This window comes from Rhipicephalus sanguineus, chromosome 6, assembly GCF_013339695.2.
Source record: "Rhipicephalus sanguineus isolate Rsan-2018 chromosome 6, BIME_Rsan_1.4, whole genome shotgun sequence".
Taxonomy (NCBI): Eukaryota; Metazoa; Arthropoda; class Arachnida; order Ixodida; family Ixodidae; genus Rhipicephalus; species Rhipicephalus sanguineus.
The window spans coordinates 144,226,247-144,248,086 of NC_051181.1; the positions used below are offsets into that span (position 1 = coordinate 144,226,247).

Genomic DNA, 21,840 nt, shown 5'->3' on the forward strand with positions numbered 1-21,840 from the left:
TAAGCTAAGCAAAAAGCAGCAACCCAGATACTCACCAGGACGGCTGGCTGCATTAAGAATCACAGGGACAATTACGTGCCCTGCAAAGAAGGCGCCGTTTACAATACCCCTATCATGTGGTAAGCGTTATGTAGGGCAAATGAGGTAGTGTCTCAAAAAAATAAAAGGCTCAGGGAACGCTGAAACAACGTAAAGAAAGGCAGCGCTGACGGTCAGCTGCACATTGGAGCACATGTGGTGGCTTTACACTTTGATAAGAGTTTCATTGTGCATAGGCACATGACAAACTATACATTGATCATGAATCAGCAAACTATTAATAATGTTAGCTGAGATTGTGTTAGTGTGCCACACTATCTTTAACAAAGAAAGAACTATTTTTCTTTGATGCAGCTGTACCTATCCATGCCTGAGTTTTTGTTGTCTTTTTGTTAATGCATAAGTGTGATCACGTGCAAATAAGAATTGTTGAAATTTGCACCTGTGCATGTTTCTCCTTCTTGGCCATCTTCACAGGTCTCTATGCTAAACCTAAGGAATGTCTTACCATGAAGGCCAGATGTCAACCCTTGATAACATTTTTTTTTAAGTTTCTCACTCTGCTCCAAAATACATGGCAAAAAAAAAAAAAAAATCACTAGAAATCCACTGATTCTTGAATAATGCAATACTTGTATTTTCATAGTTAGCAAACAGGTTCCAATTATGACACTGTCTCTTTTTCATTTCTGGATTTACACCAAAAACTGACAAATGTTAGGATTTTTCAAGATGCTACCTGCAACCAATGGGAGCATGAAAACCTATATCAGCGCTACAAACCTTCTCGCATTGTCTATTGTGGCTTCAGATTTCATTTTCTTTCTCAATGTTATTTTGCAATGGCCCTCGAAACTTCTGAATGTAAAGCTAGCATCACCAACAATACACACAACAACATCATTATAAGTAAGATTTCCCCTCACAGTTTCATGGCAATCCAAACAAAAAGATGTTCGGTGGAAGAGGAGGGACGCACTGTGAAGAGACAAAAACCTCAAAGAGGTTATGTCGCTGCAGCCAACTTTTAACAAGTAGATGCTTCGTCGTCAAGACAGCAATGTCAGAAGCACCAGTTGCTCCCTTTATGAAGACAACTTCAAGTGTCAAAACGTGGCTCTGGCTCAATCCATGTTCAAGGATTACAAACTAAATAATACAAACTATTTCATGTTCCATGTTCAACGGATACAAAAAATAATATGCACTGCACTAAAGTGCAGGAGATAGGTTCCCAACCTAAGCTAAGGGCCTGCTATATGCATATCTCGAGATGTGCTAGTGCCAAAACTGTTCCATTGTAGTGACGAAAAGAGATCCTACCATCAATATTGCTTGTCTGGGCTGCAGGAAGACCGCTCCTATCTTGCACTGCAATATGTCCTCTGTGTCGGTGCCGTGAACAGCTGTCATCGCTGATACAACATGACAGACCACACAAAAGATTATAGCACACAAACAAAACAAACCTACACAGATAGAGTACCAAACATGTCTTCAGGCAAGTGTATATTGATAAATTAAAAAAGTTGACTTGAATGAAGGGATCAGGGCACAATCAGAACAGGTATTAGTGGACTAGCCACTTCTTCAACTACGAAAGAGTGAGGGCACTGCATGTCAAACAATTCACACATGTACGTAATAAGCACGACCCAGAACATGCATATGGGTGATCCACATGACAAAATACATTGCAAAGACTGCGTGGTACATGAGCACATGGTGCAAGGTGGGAACGAGCCATACATATGTATTGCGTCAATTTAGGAAACACATTTTTGGTCTTAAAGGAATTCCATTTAGTTGTCTTGTTCACTGAGCTATCGATTTTTTAGTATGTAAGCCCTTCACAAAACAATACATTCTGCAACTTTCTGAGAACTTCTGGAACACCTATGAATATATAGAATTTAGATCCTTTCTTTTAATCTTGACTTACAAAGCTAAATAAATACTAAATCACTGAATATTACACCTTGGTTATGAGTCTCATACAAGTAAGAGGGCAATATCGGTACCATGTGATGTCATAAAAAGAAAGCGTGAAAATACACGACTTAAACCAACCCACAATCAAGCAACATTCTCACTACATGAGCACAGTCTAAATTATTCGTGATAGAGAAACTGGTGTGCTTCAAGCAGCAAAGAAAAAATATATATAATGGCAGAAAAGAAGTTCACGCACTTTTCTCAAACACAAATACTGCACCAAAGAGTGGCATTCGTTAGCTTAACTTATCGATTGACATATTTTTTACTAACATTATTCATATAAACATGTGCTTCTTCAAATTAAGCACGCAGTTGTGGAGTGGTACACTTAGTACCAGTACATAACGAAATTCACTCAAATACTTTACTTCAAGTGAGCTCCCTTAAAACATTTATGATGCAGCTACGTTGAAATCCTAACCACGGCAGCAATTACATGTATTTCCGACAAAAGGACTCGGGACGCAACCACAAAAACATATCCATCAGGCGTGCGTGACAGGGCGTGGTTGTTTCTATCTACGTGCGCAGTGTTGTGACACTTTGCACATTATTACCGAGTTTGGTCAACTCCTTCGTATCACCACCGTGAAAACGCTAAGGGACGACCCGTATGTTTAAAGGCAGACACTTCTTCACGGCGACAAGGGATGTAGAAATATCTCTCAAGCGATGATCTCGTACAGTAAACATCCAAGGAATAACAGCGCAATGACACGAGCTTGCATGATCGAAGGATAGGATCGCGTAGCCGCAACGCGCATCCTTCAAACATGTAATCAACGCAATCGGCGACCGGCTTTTACGGTGATGTAAATGCAAGTGCGCTCAAAGCACCAAACATACCTGTCTATCGGGTCTCTCGTTCTCATCCTCGCTGTGCCAACACGCCGCCCGTGCTATCGGTTCCTGCACAACAGTCCATACGCAATGATAACCAAGTTACTTAGTTCAGCGACTTTCTTCAACTTACCGAAGTTTGGCACTGGCTTTGCATTCTTACAGTCGCTCGTCAAAGGCTCACGCTTCCGCTCCTGTACAACCGCGGTCGCCGCTTGTCACAACACTGGGAAGTGGATTGTCTTTGGAGGTACACTCGATACTGAATCACGCGATTAACGTGGGTAATCGATAAACGAAGCAAGAAAGCACTTTTGAGCGCGGAGACAAAGCTGCCCGTCCGATGAGGCTGTTCTGAGTGGGACGAACGACGATGCATCATCCCCCACTTGATCAATGCGGGAGGACGTTCGGAAACGCGCAAAATATCCAGTCGACGAATGTGAAGTACGATAAGCACACAGTAAACGCACACAATATCTATCAACACGGTAATATGTCACTGCAGAGCACATGTGCTCGCGGGAAGCACCTGTAGTACAACGAGGCTGTTGCAACTGCTGACTAACAGGCTCGACTAAAAAGAAAAGATAGGTGGCAGCAGTGTCGTGTTATCATACAGGATGTTTCGTATTGCAAATTAAATGTATTTATGGCTTTGCACACAAGTTTAGGTGCGTCTGCACTATTTGATCACTCATTGTATTTAGTTTTCAAAAATACTTTTTGTTCTTGGCATATTAGAGAAAATTTTGCTAACTCCGAGGCGACGGTCATCACTGAGTCCCTGCAAAATACACCGTATCTAGCACCCTTGTACAGATCTCAAAGGCAATGCTTTTGCGTACTACAAGCGCGGAACACAGATTTGTTTCAGGGTTGGAGGCTTGTGTAGATAGGTATGAATAGCATGATTCCGCACATAAAAGAGAAAGGATGTATCTGACCAGGTGCCCATTCCTCTACTTTCTCTGCGTAATAGCAAGCAGACGTTAGCTGCGGGATGAAAGGCATGGGCGCCCACCCCCCACCCCCTGTACCCCCCGCTCGCCGGAACTTGCCGACGGGAAGAAGAATGGGGTGGGGGGTGGGGGAGGCTACGTTGGTAGCCACTGCTCCCAGGTGTATTTTTGTTGAAACGTGTAGCTGATGATACACTCCAAATTCTGACTGCAACGATCCGACTGATTCATCTCTCGTGCTTCCCTCAGTGTCCGCAGTTCTATTACAGTGCACTGTAGTTCTATTATTCCAACCCCCCATCCTCGGGCAAATGGAAAACCGACACTTCTGTGTAACTGTTCGGGCATCGCTTCACCGCACGCGAGCGACACTATGAAAATTAGTTAATTAGTAAACGCTTCATATATCCGGCGGATAAAACTTCAATATATATATATAGATATATAATATATTATATATATATATATCTTATATATATATATATATAGTTATATATATTATTATATGAAGTTTTATCCGCCTAAAGGTGGTCGAAATTAATCCGGAATGCCCCAATAGAGCGTGCCTCCACATCGTGCTTTTGGCACGGAATATCCCAGCATTATTATTTTATTATTATTATTATTATTATTATTATTATATTATTATTATTATTATTATTAATATTATTATTATTATTATTAGTGCTTAAGGTGCTCAATGCTTATTAGGGCTCAATGTTATATCTCCTACTGAAACATGATTGAAATATTTATTGCAATACAAACTGTTTGGCGTTTGAGATTTCTCAAAGACAAAACGTGAATGTTGAGACCTGTAAGAAATTGAATTGAATCCCAATTGGTCGAAATTTTTCGGAGGCCTTCCACTACGGCGTGCCTCATAATCGTATCGCAGGGGCATGATGATGATGATGGTGAAAGAACTTTATTGTTTGTCCGGCAGATTACGGCCCGGGCTCAGGTCTCCCATGTCGCATAGGCAGAAATTGTTGTTTTTTTTGGGGGGGGGGGGGTGGGGAGGTGCACCTCGTTGATCTGAAGTGGGGGCCGGGCAGGCAGATGTGGTCGAATGTCATTTTGGGCTCTGTATGCCATGACAAAAAAAAATTTCGAGGGGCGGGGAGGGGGAGGGTGTTGGGGCACGGGCCCGATGTGCCACCCCCTGGCTACGCCACTGTCGTATGGTGGTTTTGGGACGTAAAATCCTCGCAATTGTTACGATTAGTATTAGGATATAGAATTTTTAGTGGTGATAAACGCTTAATATATTTCTTAGCTGTAATGTGCTTGGCATTAGGATACGCAATGGAAAATCTGCTTACTTCTGTCATCAGAAATGCTGGTGCATATTGTCATTTGAGTGTCTAATGCACACGTGATGCTAAAGGACATTAGGCTTTGCAGGTCTAATGTCAATCTAATGACACATTAGGTGTGCATTAGTTGCACATTAGGACTCGCAAAGTTCATTTTCATAAGGGGGGCCCTGCGTTGATATATCTCTTCGTATGCTATGAGGGCTGTGTTCGACTGAACGTTTTGTCAATGATGCACGGACATGCGTCACGCGCTACCTCGCATATTAGCGCGTATTGACGCATCCGCGCCAGTCTGTATCTGTGCTTTCTACCAAAGTTTGTTACTCGGTGCAATTTGGCCCGCATACGAAGTGTATTAACAATCGTTGTATAGGGAAGAGGTAAAGGATGTTGAGCGAAAATGTTAAAAATATAAAGAAAATAAGACACTGTAGCCGTTTCAACATTGTGGGCTCTTATGCCGAGACCAGCTACCCTGCTTCGAAAACCTGCTCCCTCCTGCAAGGCCCATCTCTTCTCGACCGCGCGAAATACAGTAGCAAGCATCCGGATGTAGAAGCTAGCCTGGTCGACCTCGCTAGTCTTATTTTCCAATTCCCTTTTTTTTTCCTTTCCTTCATTCACTGAACTTGATGCCCCCGCTTCTGCTATACATACGAAAGCGGGGCTCTTGGCTAACATCTGCGGGCCGTGAGCAAGCTACGTCGTGAAAATGTGCATACGAGCGGAGATGTGAAAACCCATCTGCAAGGCACGCAACTAGTCGTCCTTATACGAGTGCCATGTTTCCTTCGTACAAATATACGTACACTGTACGCAGCACTCTATAGCGTTAGCCGCCTCCATTCTGAGCAGTACCACGCTGCCAGACTGACGTCTCTGTCTCATCGAAACCATACGTCGTAGCGCATGCAAGCTTACATACATACAGCTGGTGCCAGCTGTACACTGCATTGCTAAACCCGCGCGGTGTTCTTGGTCATACACCATTCACACTGCAGCAAACGACGCAGTTTCTTTCAAAGTAAATTCCTCAACTCGCATGCCCTTCGAGCGGATCAGCGTCATTGATGTTCATAACATTCTTTTTCTAATTCTACAGGCTACATCAATCGTTGGCAGACGCAAATGAAAGCGAGCGTGCGCGTCAAACTTTAACAAAAGGTAGTCTACGCGTATGTGGGGTTGAGAATCGCAGATTTAGTCGATGTCTAAATTGTTGTGTCGCGAGCTGTAGGCTCAGCTTTTGATGTGGATGTAATGTAAAAACGTTCCTTTTGTGTGCACATAAAAAATTACGATGTCAAAATCAATTCGGAGCTATCCACTGTTTCATATCCACACTGTTGCTTTGAGATGTAACACCCAAACCAACCCAAGCCTGACATTCTAAACACTGCAAGTGCATCTCGCCCAACGAGGACACTTTTCACATTCTCTACACCAGCTGGTCCGAGTAAGACGCATTATAGTTTGTCAGGCGTATAGCGAAGTGTTTTGTTGACGCTATGTACCTGTGTATGGCGCTACGTGTATCACTTTTTCATCAAATCCATTTAATGTATTGCAAGCTATAGGCACGCTGCCACGCAAACCTCGCCACGATGCGTTACACAACGATCTCTATCTCCACAAACACCGCGAATCGGTCAGGATATGGGCCCAGTTTTCGAATTCAGCCGTTGATTAGCTGGCAGCTGCACACCTCCAGCGGCAAAGCCGCGCTATTTTAACTGCACCAAAAGCTATGAGATCGACGTGTCGATCGTAGCCACTCGGAGATGCAGATCGCGTGTACGTGTATCCACTACCATGTACGAAGTCACCAAACGGGAATGTTATGCACGGTAAAAAGAGCGAGAGAGTGACCCGCTTAGGGTGGCAATGGAACGTGTAGCGGGTGAAGATCGTTGCGAGAGTGGAGGGCATCACCTGTGCGCTCTTCGAACGACCGCGCGCGTGACGACAGACCCAAGTCGCGGGGACGGCAGCATTCCCAAGCGCGCACCCAGTAGTCGAGAATCGAGGGCATGCTCTTATAATACGGTCGACGAGCTAACGCACAAGAAGACCGGGTCTCCTTGACAGGAAAGGCAACTTTCACGCCGAGGACGACTCGCTTGGCACTGCGCGCGAGATGAGCTTGACTCGACAGGACCGCGCCGTCGGCTTGCACTAATGGAAAGGAGGGGAGGGGGATCGGGTGTTATAAGAGAGCATCGCGACCGATCTCCTCGCTACGGCCGTGCTCGCCTCTGTGTGTGTTTGCCTTCAACGGTAGCGGTGAGACGGCTGTCTACTGGACGACAATACACGCGCGCGTGATGAAGAGCGAACGCTCGGTGAAATGAAGGGACGGCAAATGAAACGTCTCTCGACGCGACAGGAACGTCGTGACGCTTGTTAGGAGTCGCCATGCAAGCCGAGTGTGTATACGCAGGACCCGACCGAAACTGGAGCACTTCGAACCATGTTCGTCCGTGTATATGAAGTCCAGTGGGCGCGTGTCATTGACATAGATACGTTTCTCCGCTGTCAGCGAGTTGTGGCTTTTTTTTCTTCCTTTAGCGATCACGGCCTATATGCCACCGTGATGGCTTGTTCGCGGTTCGTGGATGCGTCGCAGAAGGCACCCTGCGTTACGTAACAAGCAACACAGACACTGCTATGAGTTTCGTAACACCCTATTCGTGCTCTTAAACTATCCACGTGGTGATGAAATAGGCTTTTAACCGAATTAGACGTGTGGAGTCATAAAACCATAAGAAACATCTAAATGTGGAGAGGAGTTACTGACAAAACACACATTTGAAAGACGATGCTGCTTTTGACGATCTTGGAAATATGAGACTACGCGATTTTCTCCTCTTGATGCCCTTCGTTATGAATGTACCAACGTCATCGCTTATTGTTTATGCATGCAATGGGCATGCAAAGAAGTGTTGTTCTATCGCATATTGAGGGCTCAGTGCCGACACCAATAAAGTTCTCCAACCACTTTACGTGGCATTCGTGCAGACGTCAATAATGTCAATGTAAATTAAAAGCTGGAGACAGCTTCCTTCCTGCCCCACTTTACGTGTAAATGCGCACGAAAATGCATTGCTTAACCTATCCTAATACATATCTCCAGACTTTGGTACCGTGAGCACTAAATGAATTAATGACAAAAGAAACGCAATATGCTGCGCCTGTAAGTGACAATGCAGATGGTGTTGTACGCGGGCCACCCGCTAGTTTAATAGTATTTCGTTGCGTGACATTATTATTAATACTTTTTTAACAACTTTCTTTTGTGCAGTGTCCTGGAGTTAAATCGTATGTGATACCATACATATATGTTATGAAAAAAATCCGTAAACCGGGGCATCCCGGTTGTGTGCTCAAGCCCCCTGTTTTTTGTTTTTTTTTTTCATCGCAAGCTTCCACTTTCCCCTTCCTGCCGTTTTTTGGACATACATATTTGCTGTATGCAAAACATACGTGTTACTTTGACAACGGCATGTTATGTTAGACCACGTGTGTTGTATGCACCGCATACTCAAGAGCAAAGCAGCAGCCGGTGCCTTATTAAGGCGAAAGCCTTAGATATGCCTCATCAAACACCGAAAGTGACCGTCGGCGTTAGCACGGGTGATGCGGGGAAAAAAAAAAAAACGTGATGACGTCATCACTAAGTCTTATGTCGCCAAAAATTGAGACACGACGTCGCACAACGTGACGTCACATGATGACGTCGTTACCCGACATCGTCGCTTGGTCAAAGGTGGGCCGATCCCGGAGGCACTGCAAAACCACGTGATGTGCAGAAAGCTTTCAATGCCTCCGATCCCGGAGGCAGAGCAAAACCACGTTAGGTGCAGAAAGGTTTTGGGGTGGGGGGTGTCAGTAAGTACAATCAAATGAGAAGAAAGAGAAGATAGCTATCGTCTTCGCGTCGTCTTAGGCGAATGCATAAAGGAGCCGTACGTACGACTTTTTTACGCGTCAATATCTTATGCAATATATATAAAGATATATTATTTAAATGCAGCGGGCCTTGAAGAATTCTTCTTCCTTTTCTTTTTCGTATATTACACGCGGAATGACGTGCGTGTTTGTGCAACCGTGCTGCGGCCACTCCAGAAAGCGAAAACATCCGGGCGCTGCACTGCTGTGGGGGACGGTCAAAGGGGGCAAAGACATAAATCAAGTTGGAAATAAGGCCAGGATGCGCTGCCGCGGCGCGCAGAAGCCGCCGCCGGTCTCTCACGGCGCTCAGCGGGTGATGCGCCGAGAGAACGTGGTTCTCGGTCAAGTAATAAGGGCGAGCCGTCGTCGGTCGTTCCGAGGATAATCGGCGATTCGCGCGTCCAGCCCCCTCAGCGGCGAAAGTGCGAGAGCGTGCGCATTAGAGTCCTCTGCGGTACAGTGCGCGCGTCTGCTACGTCTGCGAGGTTGTATACGCCACCACGCAGCAATCGAAGGAACTACAGTGAGAGTTCGTAAGTGCACGCCTGCAGTATACGCAATCTTCAGGGTGTGCGACGCTCAAGGCCACCCTTTTAACGCGATAGCGTTAGAGAGCTCGTTTCGCAAAAATTCCGATGTCGGTGTCAGGGTCCGCGTCATTGGTTGTGAGCGAAAAATCAGTTTTGTCCGTGCGCGAAAATTCTAGGTACATGCAAATAAAGAAATAAATTCAAATAATAAAAGAAATCTTTGGTTCGAGTGGGACCTGGGATTCGAACCTGCGATCTCTCGCTCCGTGGCGCGATGCGTTTAGCCGCTCGGCCACCACGAACCACGCCTTCAGCATACTGACGGCGAGCTATTTATATACACCATTTAGCGTTGGTGGTACGCCCATCTCGGAAGTTCTTATACACCATTTAGCGTTGGTGGTACGCACATCGGAAGTTATTCAGCGGCTTGAATACCACCCGCGAGATGGCGCAAAAGGGCCCACGGGCGCGCTTTTGAACGGCATCGCCCCGCCGTGTGGCCGTGTTCCGTCGCGCCGCATGCATGGATGTTGGAACCGTAGGACGCCCGCACTTTGGTTTTCCTTGGGTCACGGTTTAGGTCTCAACCGAGAAGCGAAGCCAGGCTAATGATTGGGAAGGCGATACGAACACGGTCCGATTACGCTATCGCATTTTACTCCTGAAAGCGAAGCTCAAGCGTTCTCAAGTTTTGGGTAGTATCAAAGCTATGAATTATATACACGATCAATCAGGGACGAATGGTCCTGGCGATTTTAGCCTTTAAATTTTCATTCTCCCTTCGTCTTTCGTTTCCTTGCGTTGGACCGTTTTATTTCCGTGGTTTCTGGAAATGACTGATGAGGAGGGAAATACGCTGGCAAGGCCCGGAACTTCGTTGCGAATGAGTGTAATCAGTTGAGAGTGGCATTGGACGAAATGCTCGGATAAACCAGTTTGGAGGGAGCATTGTGCAACACGATTGAAGCCTATACCGTGTCGGCCCAACACGTATTCAGAACGTCATAGCGAAGTAGATTTTAGTACTGCCGGTCTTGTTTCGCTTTCGAACCTCCGTCATATAAGACGGCCGAACAAGCACGCTTGGATTAAAGAAGTACCAGGCACCAAACACCGAAATCTCATTTCTTGCGTGATCTTGACGCAAGAAGTCACACTGCTGGCTTCACGGACCGTTCGCTTACCAAGGCTGGCTTCGTCACGCAAAGCTCACTGCTAAGTTTTTTTCTTCCTCCATGAGAGTGTGCGTCTGCGGGGTTGTATACGCCACCACGCTGGAATGGAACTACGGAGAGCGGTCGTAAGTGCACGCTCGCAGTAAACGCAATGTTCAGAGCGTACGGTGCGCTTACGGTCACCTTTTGCCCGTGGTTTCAGTAGAAGACTGATGAGTATGAAAAGATGCCGGCAAGGCCCATAACTTCGTTGCGTAAGGAGTGTCCGCTGGAATAACCGGTGCCTGTGTGAATGCCTAAGAGGCTGGGTGTACGGAGCGGCACTAGACCGAATGCTCGGCTAAACCCGCATGCCGATGACGGGAGCATGAGTTACAAATAAAGATTAAAAGAGCACACGCTTACCTGCGCGCTACATAGCCTGTAGGTGTGAGCCACAGCTGCGTGAGATAAAGATTATCGGCAGGAGTAGTGACACGTTAGCATGTGAGCTATTGGAGGCATATCACATTAAAAAGAGAGGCACGGGATCCATTAGCGACACTTCTGTTCATATTTTTGAAAACGATAGGCCGGTGTTTGATATCTCACTGCGATTGCTTTTGACGATAAAGTACGCATGCGGGAATGTCGTAGTCTGTTGATTCCGTAGTTACAATAAACAGCTTGAGTTTAGCGCTCGTCCTGTGGCTCCCCACTCTTTCTTCAACTCTTTATTTCTTGTTTGCGCTGACATGGATCCCTTACATGCCTCCTATGGTTTATATACAGTGACGTTCAGAGATTCACAGAATCGATTAACATTTGGAGAGTAGGCGGGTGACACTCGATTCTCGATTGATGCATCAAAACTTCCAAAACTATGGCCGTATAATGCATTTAAGTTAGTGCGACGAGACACATACAAAAAAAATTAAGGCAGCTTTGCACTAGATTAATTTTACCCATCTAGGGTTGTTTAAACGTGCACATAAGTCTAAGTACACGGGTGTACTTGCCTTTCGCCCCCCATCGAAATGCGGCCGCTGTGACTGGCAATCGAACCCGCATCAAACAACAGCGTTTAATTTCCACAACTGCAATATATGCGCGTCGCTGTTATCGATTAATAAAACAGTTCGCGCGAATAGGTCATGTACATTTGCCTTTTGTCACCGACATTTGTCTTGTTTACGGCTGAACATGTGTGCACTCACGATATATAACTGACCTTATTGCTATCGCAGGTTAATCTAGCGTTCCTCTTTGACGTTGCACGGGTCGGTATGGCAAGCGGGCACACGATGTTCGTATATGGACGGTGTTCCGTCGACAACCGTCTTCCGCAGTTTCTTAACGGAGGATTTTGACGACGAGAGACAGATATTCGTCGCTGGAACACCCCGTATATACGATCAAGTCAGATTGCCCGTGCCCGTTTGCAAAGTCAAGACCTATGTATACGACAGGTTGGCATAGACGCGGCGACCTAACGAACAGGGGCCGACCGCCACACACACACTTTTGCAGCCAAACAAAAACTGGGGGAGGAGGGGGGGGGTTGTAGCCGAAAGGCCAAGCTACACGGAGACCAAAATAGCAGGCACTGCGCACTCGCACGCGTACAGCGTGTGGCGAGAGCTGTGGTGCACAAAACGAGCCGGCAAGTGCAAAAGGGGACGCCGACCACGCAGCCAGGGTCTCCTCGGCAAGCAGTGCGACACGGACCACGCACAACGCCACAACAGATCGTCACGCGCGAACGCCCGTGTCCTGTCTCCGGCCGGAGCCACTTTCGGACAGGCCAGAGACGATTGGAGGTGGACGACAGCCGAAGAAGATGAAGGAAGAGAAACATGCGACGGCTATCGGGTCGTAAAAGAAGAAGAAGAAGAAGAAGAAAGAAAAAAAAAAACTTGCGGCCAGTGCCCCGCTGAAGGGCGTACGAAATCGGTGATAAGCAAAATGGATACTCGGTAGCGCGCGGAAGCGGCTATGGGACAACGGTGCACGGACAGAGTGGCTCGAAAATTAATTGATTACAGATTGTAAAAGTGATAGAAGATATGCGTGGTAGTATTAGCGTGAAAGAGCGGTCAGGAGAGAAAAATGAATGAATAGGAAGGATGATAAGCAAAGTCTGGGTTCAGGTGTCTACATTATACAAGAGCAATATTGGGGCGGGAAGGATAGATAAAATGATGGAAGAGACCGGAAATTAGAAGTTCGTGAGCACCAAGGATGCACAGGGACCAAAATGCTCACCCGAAAGTCAGCTAGGCCAACTAAATGTTCTGCGGCGATAAGGTTACTGCGTATACAGTTGAGACCACACACTCTATACAGCGGAGGCAAGGGATTGAGTCAGCCAATCAGCAACAAGAGAATCCCTGGCGTAGCTGGAAATTTTTTTCGGGTGGGGGGGGGGGGGGCGCAGGGGGGAGGGGTTCAACCATACTTTATGTTCGTGCGTGCGTTTGTATGTGTGTGTATATATACGCATGCAATATTGAAACTTTTCGGGGAGGTAGGGGAGAGGGGTTTGATTCCCCCTCGCCCTTTCTGGCTACGCCAGTGGAGAGAATCCCGGAGGAGCTCGGCAAGACGCGGCTCGTCCATCGGCCTTTTTGCCGACGACTGTCTCATTTCCGCGAGCATCGAGTGTTATGCGTTTAGCGGGCCCGGAGAAACATTTCCTACACGTAACGAGAGGAGGCTATTTTAGTGCCGGCCGACAAACAAGCGAGCACATTAGCCTCGCGTTCGTGCTTTTAGCTCCTGCCTAGCGTGGCGCAGCGATCGCGCACTTGCGCGCACAATGCAGCGCACAACGGCGAGTGATCCAGCTGCAGAACAACAAGCGAGAGAGAGGGAGAGAGAGGGGTGCCCGGGGTCAAGCAAGGGGCCTCCGTCTGCAACCTTCCGGGTTTACGTAACGAGTCGACTCGAGCCGTTCTCCCGGCTGCCGCCCAAAAGGCGGCCCTCTTCTTCCCAGGTTCCTCTATCGCATAACGCGTCTCGCCTTCGTGTGGGACGGCGACAGCATTATACACACGCCTCGAGTTTACGAACAGTGGGCCCGGTTTCCTGGGAAGGAAGAGGGGGGGGGGGGGCTTTTCCTTTCTGCATATAATATTTGCATACATTGTTTGCGTACATTGTTTGCGAGTGGGTACACCTTTGCTGTGTGCGTAAGGCGACGATGGCGGTGGCTTTGGTGAGGGTGGACAGGTCATGAAGGGCCCAATATATAGGAGACTACGAAAGGAATCCTCGAATGAACAGCGCGGCTTCTTTCTCCATATTTCTTTTATGGTAGCCCGACAGACAAAAAAAAAGAGAAAAGAAGCGGAGGTGGTTCTACTCTGTAAAAGACAACCGTTACCCTACAAATGCGAAGACACTTTGTCGCGACTGTAGTGCTTCTGAGCCATCAAGTATTTAGAAACGCAGACTGCTATATATACTTCCCTCTATTTCTCACGGGAAGACAATAAGAGGAAGGAAACGAAAACAAAGTCCGCTAAGTGTACGTCGATGAGAAAAGACACAGCTCATTAAGAAAAAGCGAGGGGTCTACCTGCGTAAACCGATTAGTCAAGGATTTCGACTACAAATCATCATCATCATCATTTATTGAACCCTTAAAGGCCTTAAACAAGGCATTACATAAGGGGGGGGGGGGATCAACTAAATATCATAAGTACATGTCATGACACAAATGCAGTGCTTAAAGAATAACAGTGAAGTAAATATACATTGCACAGTGTTGAACATAAAGATAAAGCAGATTGTGAAAGTGTCAAAACTTTTAACTATTACACGCGGTTGGCTGCAAGGCGCGAGCACAAATTAATACTGGAAGGTTAAACAAAAATAAATTAAAAATAATAATAAAAAATAATTAAAAAAACTTCATTGAAAAGCAGAAGCTTTGTTGAACAACAGGTATGTGCGAAGGTCAGCTGAAAAGAGAAGACAGCAACGCTCTGAATTTGACTGGGTCGCGCTCTTGAACAACGTATTCAGGAAGACTGTTCCAATGTTCAATGGCTGATGGCAAGAAGGATTTGTTAAATGCTTGAGTTGAGCCATGAAGACGTTGTACACTTTTAGAGTTGTACAGTCGACGGGAAGTGCGAGTTGGAGGAATGAGCAGAGTGCCATGCAGGTGAGAAAAGTATTGATATAGTTTGTGAAACAGGCTGATCTGTGCGGTTTTTCTGCGAACAGCTAGAGGGGTTAGCTCAAGAGACGATTTGATATGAGTGACGCTTGCATGTTTACTGTACTGAGATGATATGAACCGGGCTGCACGATTTTGCACCGCCTCGAGGGAGCTGATGAGGTAGTCTTGATGAGGACTCCAAATGGCGGAAGCAAATTCTAGTTTAGATCTGACGAACGTTTCGAACGCAAGTTTCCTGACAGCGGGAGGGGAGGGCCGCAGAGATCTTTTTATGAATCCAAGTGTCCTGGATTAGTCTGCTGCGAGTTTGACAATGTGGTCTGACCAGGTCAAGGTGCTGTTTATGAGGACACCCAGGTAGCGGTAGGAATCTACCTGAGATATCCCATCGGAGTTTAATGAATATTGGAAGACAAGGTTGGATTTTTTGCGAGAGATGATCATGTGTTTGCACTTTGAAACATTTGGCTCCATGAGCCAGCGCGAGCACCATGCCTCGATAATGTTTAGGTCTTGCTGCAGTAATGTTTGATCCGTACTATTGGCGATTCTGCGATACACAACACAGTCGTCGGCGAAAAGACGGATGGACGATGTAATTCCGGATGGCAAGTCGTTGATGAATATGAGGAACAAAAGAGGGCCAAGGACAGATCCCTGCGGAACCCCGGAAAGCACATCTGTTATAGTGGATGACTCTCCACCAATGGAAGTGAACTGTGAGCGAGCTGTCAGAAAACATATTAACCATGATAGTGCAAGTGGGTCGAGATTTAGCGTGCAAAGCTTAGTTATGAGACGACGGTGAGCTACGTGGTCGAAGGCTTTAGAAAAGTCGGTGAAGATGGCGTCAGTCTGATAGCAGTAGTCAAGGTTTAAGTGCAGGTCAGTAGTGAATTCAGCCAATTGCGTTTCACATGATAAGCCGGGGCGGAAACCGTGCTGCTTGTGATAAAAGAAAGAGTTATTTTCGAGATGACGGGCAATGTGCGAGAAAATGACGTGTTCTAATATTTTGCAAGACACGCATGTCAGCGATATGGGGCGGTAATTGTACGGATCAGAGCGATTACCTTTTTTGAAAACCGGTGTAACTTTCGCCATCTTCCAGTCATCGGGAATTTGACCTTCCAAAGATGAGCGTAGCCGCTCATTTTTGTCGTCTTCGTGTTGTTTCATTCGCGCCCAACATACTTCGCGATGTATGGACGATCACGTGTACGCAGATGACAGCAGGGGAACAGGGAGATAATTAAAAGATGGGAACTCTCTCAACGTGTGCTCATCTGCCATGGGAACAGGCTCTCTGCTTCCGATACCCATCTGACGCCACGCCCACTGGCGTATACAGATAGTATATGTATATATGTCCGCACTCATACAAACGCACGCACGACCATATATAAAATATGGTTGACCTCCCTCCTCACCTTCGAAAAAAAAAAGAAAATTCCTGCCTCCTCATGGGACAGGAGGGAGGGATAACAGGACACGACAAGACGGACATAAAAAAAAAATACGCAGCGACAATTACACTTCCAACTTCCATGGCCTACGATTCATTGTGGTCAGCTGCGCATTAGCTGTTACACAGACATACAGCTGAATCCTTGGCGGGCGCTACCAAAGGGCAGCAGAGGAAAAGCAAACAATACTTAGGAAAGAACGGACAGCTTTGCTTTCCTTACAAAGACCAGCGGTAATTAGGAGCGCGCGAAGAGGTCCAGTAGAAGGGGCGAATTGCGAAAACAGCGCCATTTTGTTCCTGCTTCCCGCCTTTCTTTCCTTTTACGCGCTCCAGCAGTGCTACACACGACGATCGCTATTTTTTTTTCGCCGCATTTCTTCAGTGACCACGCCGCTTCCTTACAGTTAATGCGAGCGGACCTCGGCAGGCGCGTCCGGCAGAACCGCGGCAATCAAGACGCGTCCTTGCGCTGCCTTTGTCCCGCCATGCGATTCTAATGACCGTGCTCGACATAAAAGAAAAGATAGAGTACGCGGTGCAAAATGGTCGGAATTCTTTTGTCCTCTCTCAAAAGACCTCGAATGGACGTCTTTCCGACAAATCATTGTTCAAGAGAGGCACCTTCGGGGTTCCCTCCGTACTACTCCTCACGTTTTGTAATTCTTTTCTCATCCGGTCTTTTCTTTCCTTCTCGCGGTCGTCCACTGCACTAATTGGGGCAAAAGATGGCCAAGAACTGACCAGCGTGCCCAACGCACGCAGACTACGGGGAAGGTCTTTCCTGATAAGTCTGCCTTTTCTCGCGCGCTTTCGCTGGCTGAAAAGGAAACGCAACACAAGTTTACACACGGTCTACGCCACGTCGCTTCTTTCGAGGCTGTACGAAAGAAAGCGAGAATCGTATACACACGTACACCACTACGAAAGCCGCGCAGAGAAAGGCGTCAAGCACGACCCAAGTCACGGTGCGTAGCGCGGTCCGACTGGGCGGATCGGCGTAGCATCCGCGAGGCTATAGTGTATACGTGTACGCGCACAGCGTACACATGTGCACATGTGTGCCCGCGCGCACGCGCAGTACAGAGCCCCGGTCTCACTCTTGTGCTAAAGTATGCGCGTCATTGTTCTTCGCGCGCGGCGCGACGCGCTGCGCCACAACGACGGCCTTTGCTCGCACGAACACACGGTGTGTGGAGACCTTCGGATGCTCATCTGCCGTGCTGCTTGGTAAAAGACTGTCGCGCCATGTCTCACTAATTGCGTGCAGTAAGCTCTGGTGTCTGGCTTCCAGGATCCCCAATTCGTGAAGTTGCTAGGTCGCGTGAACCTATCATTTTTTTTGTCTAATCTCCGCACATAACTTCGCCATATATGCTTAACATTATACTATGTATTCACCGCATTAGCCCCTCCCCTTGTAGCAGGGCGAGGGTCTAGATGCTCTTTCAAGTCAAGAAAATCTTCACTTTGTGACCCAGCACACCGTACGTTTTTTTATATGAAAAGATAACGAAAATAAGCGAAGCGAAAGACTATAACATTTATCTACAATCTCTACAGAATCTACATCGACACACTTCGACGGACCTACAGCAGTCTCTACATTTCCTCTATCTGATCTCGGCCCACAGATAAACACTGCCTCTACATTTAATGCAATGAAATCGCTTTTGAACTTTCTTAGAGACAATGGTCTCATTGAAATACTTTAGTTTGTTTATGTTGTGTCTTGTGTGTTCTGTACTTGTCGCACATTGTGCAGACATTCTTAATCATACCAGTCTCGAGTAGCATGCTAGGCGTACTGCCAGGCAAACCTCTACATTACTCATTAAAAAGCCCTCACCCCCTCCGCTCTCTCTCTCGCTGGATCGTCTGTACCCCATAAGCTGGGCGAAGACACTGCGTAGATTTTAATTTGACGTAATAGTTACTACTGCTTACGGAAAGTTTGCAGTATTGCGTTGTACGTTGCATACACTGTAAGCAACTATAGAACAACGTGCAGGTGGTTAGTAGGGACGAATATATGGAAATATAGAAGAAAGACAGGCCTGCTGTAAAGCCTGTCTCTACGGTATCTGCGTGAGCTGTTTATATCAAGTTTTGTTAGAACGCCCCATGATTGACCGGCAATGATGCTTGAAACACACTAAGTCAGCTGTCGATCCGTGCACGCCGTGTTCGTATGTTCTATGTGTGCCGTTTCTCGTGTTGTACACCGAGTAGTACACAAGGTCAAGGAGCGTAAATCAGTGCGACTAAGCGTTACTTACACAGCACGAAGGTGACTGAAGGTGACTTTAACTATAGTGAAGTCAGGGCACGCGATCTCAGGATGTGGCATCTTCGGTGAATGGCGATACTGAAGAAGCTGCAGCCCAGCAGGAACTGTTCTTGCACGTGTGACGTTGTACCTCGTATCCCTGCGAATTCGGTTGCTTCACGCAGTTGACGCCTATGATGACTTCAACAAGAGTGCACGGTTTTTTGTCAAAGAGAAAACATCCTCCTAATATACAAGCGTCGCGTATAATGTTTGGAAGTAACGCTTTGTGCGCGATGACGGGACAGGAAAGAAGGAGCGAGTTAGCGACAGTGGCGGTGCGTGTTTCAAAGCGGCCACGCTTGCACGGTGCATCTTCACAATCGCGCATCCTGCTCGTTAATCGCAAGCGCGACCCATTGGCGAGAGTTCTCACACGCGGTGAAGACGCGCCAATGAAAAGCGGCGGCCATTACAAATGCAAAATAGACGGCTCCAAGGACGCAGCGGTGAGAAGCACCAAAGAAATGCGGCCCGTGTCGTCTTTCCTGCGCTACGCAGAGGACGAGCACGCGAAAAAAAAAAGAGAAAGATTTCCTTCTGTTTCTGCCATTGTAAGCGGTGAACTTTGAAATGCTCGGAGTATAGAAAACGGTGAGAAAAGAGGCCGGAGAGAATACGGTGAGCATAGCAACGCTGTAGTTCGTCCTTGAAACTATTAATTCGCAATTAGCGTGAATGGTTCATTACCACCTTCCGTAGTCAGGAAATGACATGCCGCCGTCTCACGTTCATTTTTATTTTGTTCAAGTTCTTTAGATTATTCAAGAGACCCACATATTTACATATTTTGCTCAAGCTCTTTAGGCTATTCAAGAGATCCAAATATTCAGATTTGTGGACGATTTTTAAATTTTTTTTAACAACGAATCATGTGGTTTTGACTTGGTGATCTCTATACTCATAACCTTATCCACACAAGTCTTGTCCATTTGGTGTTGATGCGTGGAGTGCCCGGCAATTTCATAAGGTTTTTAGACTTCGGACCGTACTTTCCACCACAGAAAGTTTGCTGCAGTTATGAGCCGAGAGGCAATAAGCCCGTCCTGCCAGACCCACATTCCTTGAACGGACTGCCGACGAGCATACCGATGAGATCCAAACATTCCGCTCAACTACCATCTTGATTTGGACAGTAAAGTAACCTTCATCGTATTCGTCTGTGATGCCGTCTTCGCGAAGTTGTCTATTTTGTTAGCGAAGTGAGAACCGTAATGCGACTGTCCGCTTAGCTGTCTATTTATTCATCTACGGCACGTATTGGAACACAGTCCCGATTGCGAACAAATGCATCTGTACACTCGCTTTGCTAATAGTGTCTATAAAATACATTTTCTCGTTTTCCGCGATGTTACTGAAGGAAGGCTCGCCGAGATGTACACTGTATATTTGCATTGTAATCACCCCTGGCAATGCATGCTCCCCGCAATCGCTTCTATATACGTGTCTTTAGAAAGGCGACATATAGCCACATACACGGGGCTGAGGCGTAAACCTCGACGTTCCCTGCCGACGAATTCCTTGAAGATCAACGCAGTCCATACAATGCCGGGGAAAACGTGGTCACGGATAGTTCCCTGCTTCCGGCATGTCTTCGATGCGTGACCTCTCGCACCTCGCGAAGCGATAGCAACTCGAACAACGCGCGAGCCGATACGTATACGGCGGTGTTTCCACGTTCTCGGTGACCTCTCCGAGAGGCGTGCACTCTTTTCAAAGAAGGCATTCTCTCGTTGATCATTCTCTCCTTTCTTTCTTTTTCGACTCTGCGCACGCGCGATCGCGCAGAGGTATGCATAGCACCGCAGCGGGATCATGCGCTCAAGGCACGCGCTACGGAAAAGCCGATGCGTACAGCTAGGAGCCCTCTATTCCATCACCGTACACACGCGATGGAGCGCCGTTCCTCGGTGTCTTCTTTCTTATTCGTTGCTTCGCGTCTGACCAGAAGGCCCGAAGCTGCTCGAATCTGTAGCAGTGGTTATCGCCGAAAAGAGCAGGTCCCCGCGGGCACGGATGACTGCGCCGTCTGGCGATCCGATGCCGATCTCGCCGCGCAGTATAGCGGCAGCAAAGTAGCGACAGGCATATCCGGTCCTGGGGAGAGCAATCGAGCTAACGGTCTCGCCTGCTCTTCCGGGGCTCCACCTCGCCCAGACGCCGGATGGAGCGAAAGGCGGGAGGGGATGAGTTTGTAGGGGGGTTGTCACGCTGCTGCTTCTCCGCGCACGCACACACGAACACGCACGCACTCACGGCCGAGTCGCAGCTCGCGAACTTGGCCGGAAACCGGTCGTCCGGGCCTCTCTGGTCAACATCGCCGCTGTTCAATTAAGCCCAGAATCGGGTCGATTGCGTGCGCTCGTTAGGTGCGCGCACGCGTCTGTGTGTCTGTAAATGAGTGTGCGTTCACCGGTATGGGAGGGCTCGTGTGCGTATAACGTTTAACGAGCACGCGTTGAATATGCGTCCTGAGATGCATCGCCTGTTCTTCTGCTCAACAATATGTATACATACGCCTGCGAAGTGCTCGCGTGGAGCTCAGTCAGCCCCCTTCTAATCGTGCTTTTCTCGTCCGATGACTTCCTTCTTCGTGTTGTAGCGTGTATGGCTGGTCGAAACGATGCATATTGCGCGGGCCAGCTTTGTTGCAGCATTTTCATAATAGCCGCGTATGCGGCTGTACACTCTCACCTATATCGTGTCAGTTATACACCGGGCAGCCGAACTCTTCGGCAATTCCCACGCTCTTGCATACGTATAAATTGTATCGAAAAGTATTTTCTATAGGTGGCCGGCCTCATTTTGACAGCAGTGCGGTGGAAGTTATGACGGAGGCGTGCGCACGCGTTCGAGACCATTGTAGACATGGCGCAAAAAGTACATGCGCAAAGCTCTTGATTGGCCGGCACCGGACGCGTGATGGTGCATTGTCGGTTATCACGATTACACCAGAGTCAATGGGCCCGTGGGAACAGGTCGACCTCCTTTTATTTTGCCCCGTTGAGGTAGAATTTAAGTGCGGCGTTTTGCACGGTATCTGAAGAAGGGGTGCTGT

The 21,840-nt window shown here is 47.4% G+C and overlaps 2 protein-coding genes across 2 annotated transcripts in view; one reads left to right on the top strand and one right to left on the bottom strand.

Moving 5' to 3' along the window:
• The window catches only part of LOC119396625 (uncharacterized), a 296,945-nt gene that overhangs the window by 118,875 nt on the left and 156,230 nt on the right, over positions 1–21,840 (bottom strand). The window lies entirely within an intron of this gene.
• The window catches only part of LOC119396626 (uncharacterized), a 272,920-nt gene that overhangs the window by 34,107 nt on the left and 216,973 nt on the right, over positions 1–21,840 (top strand).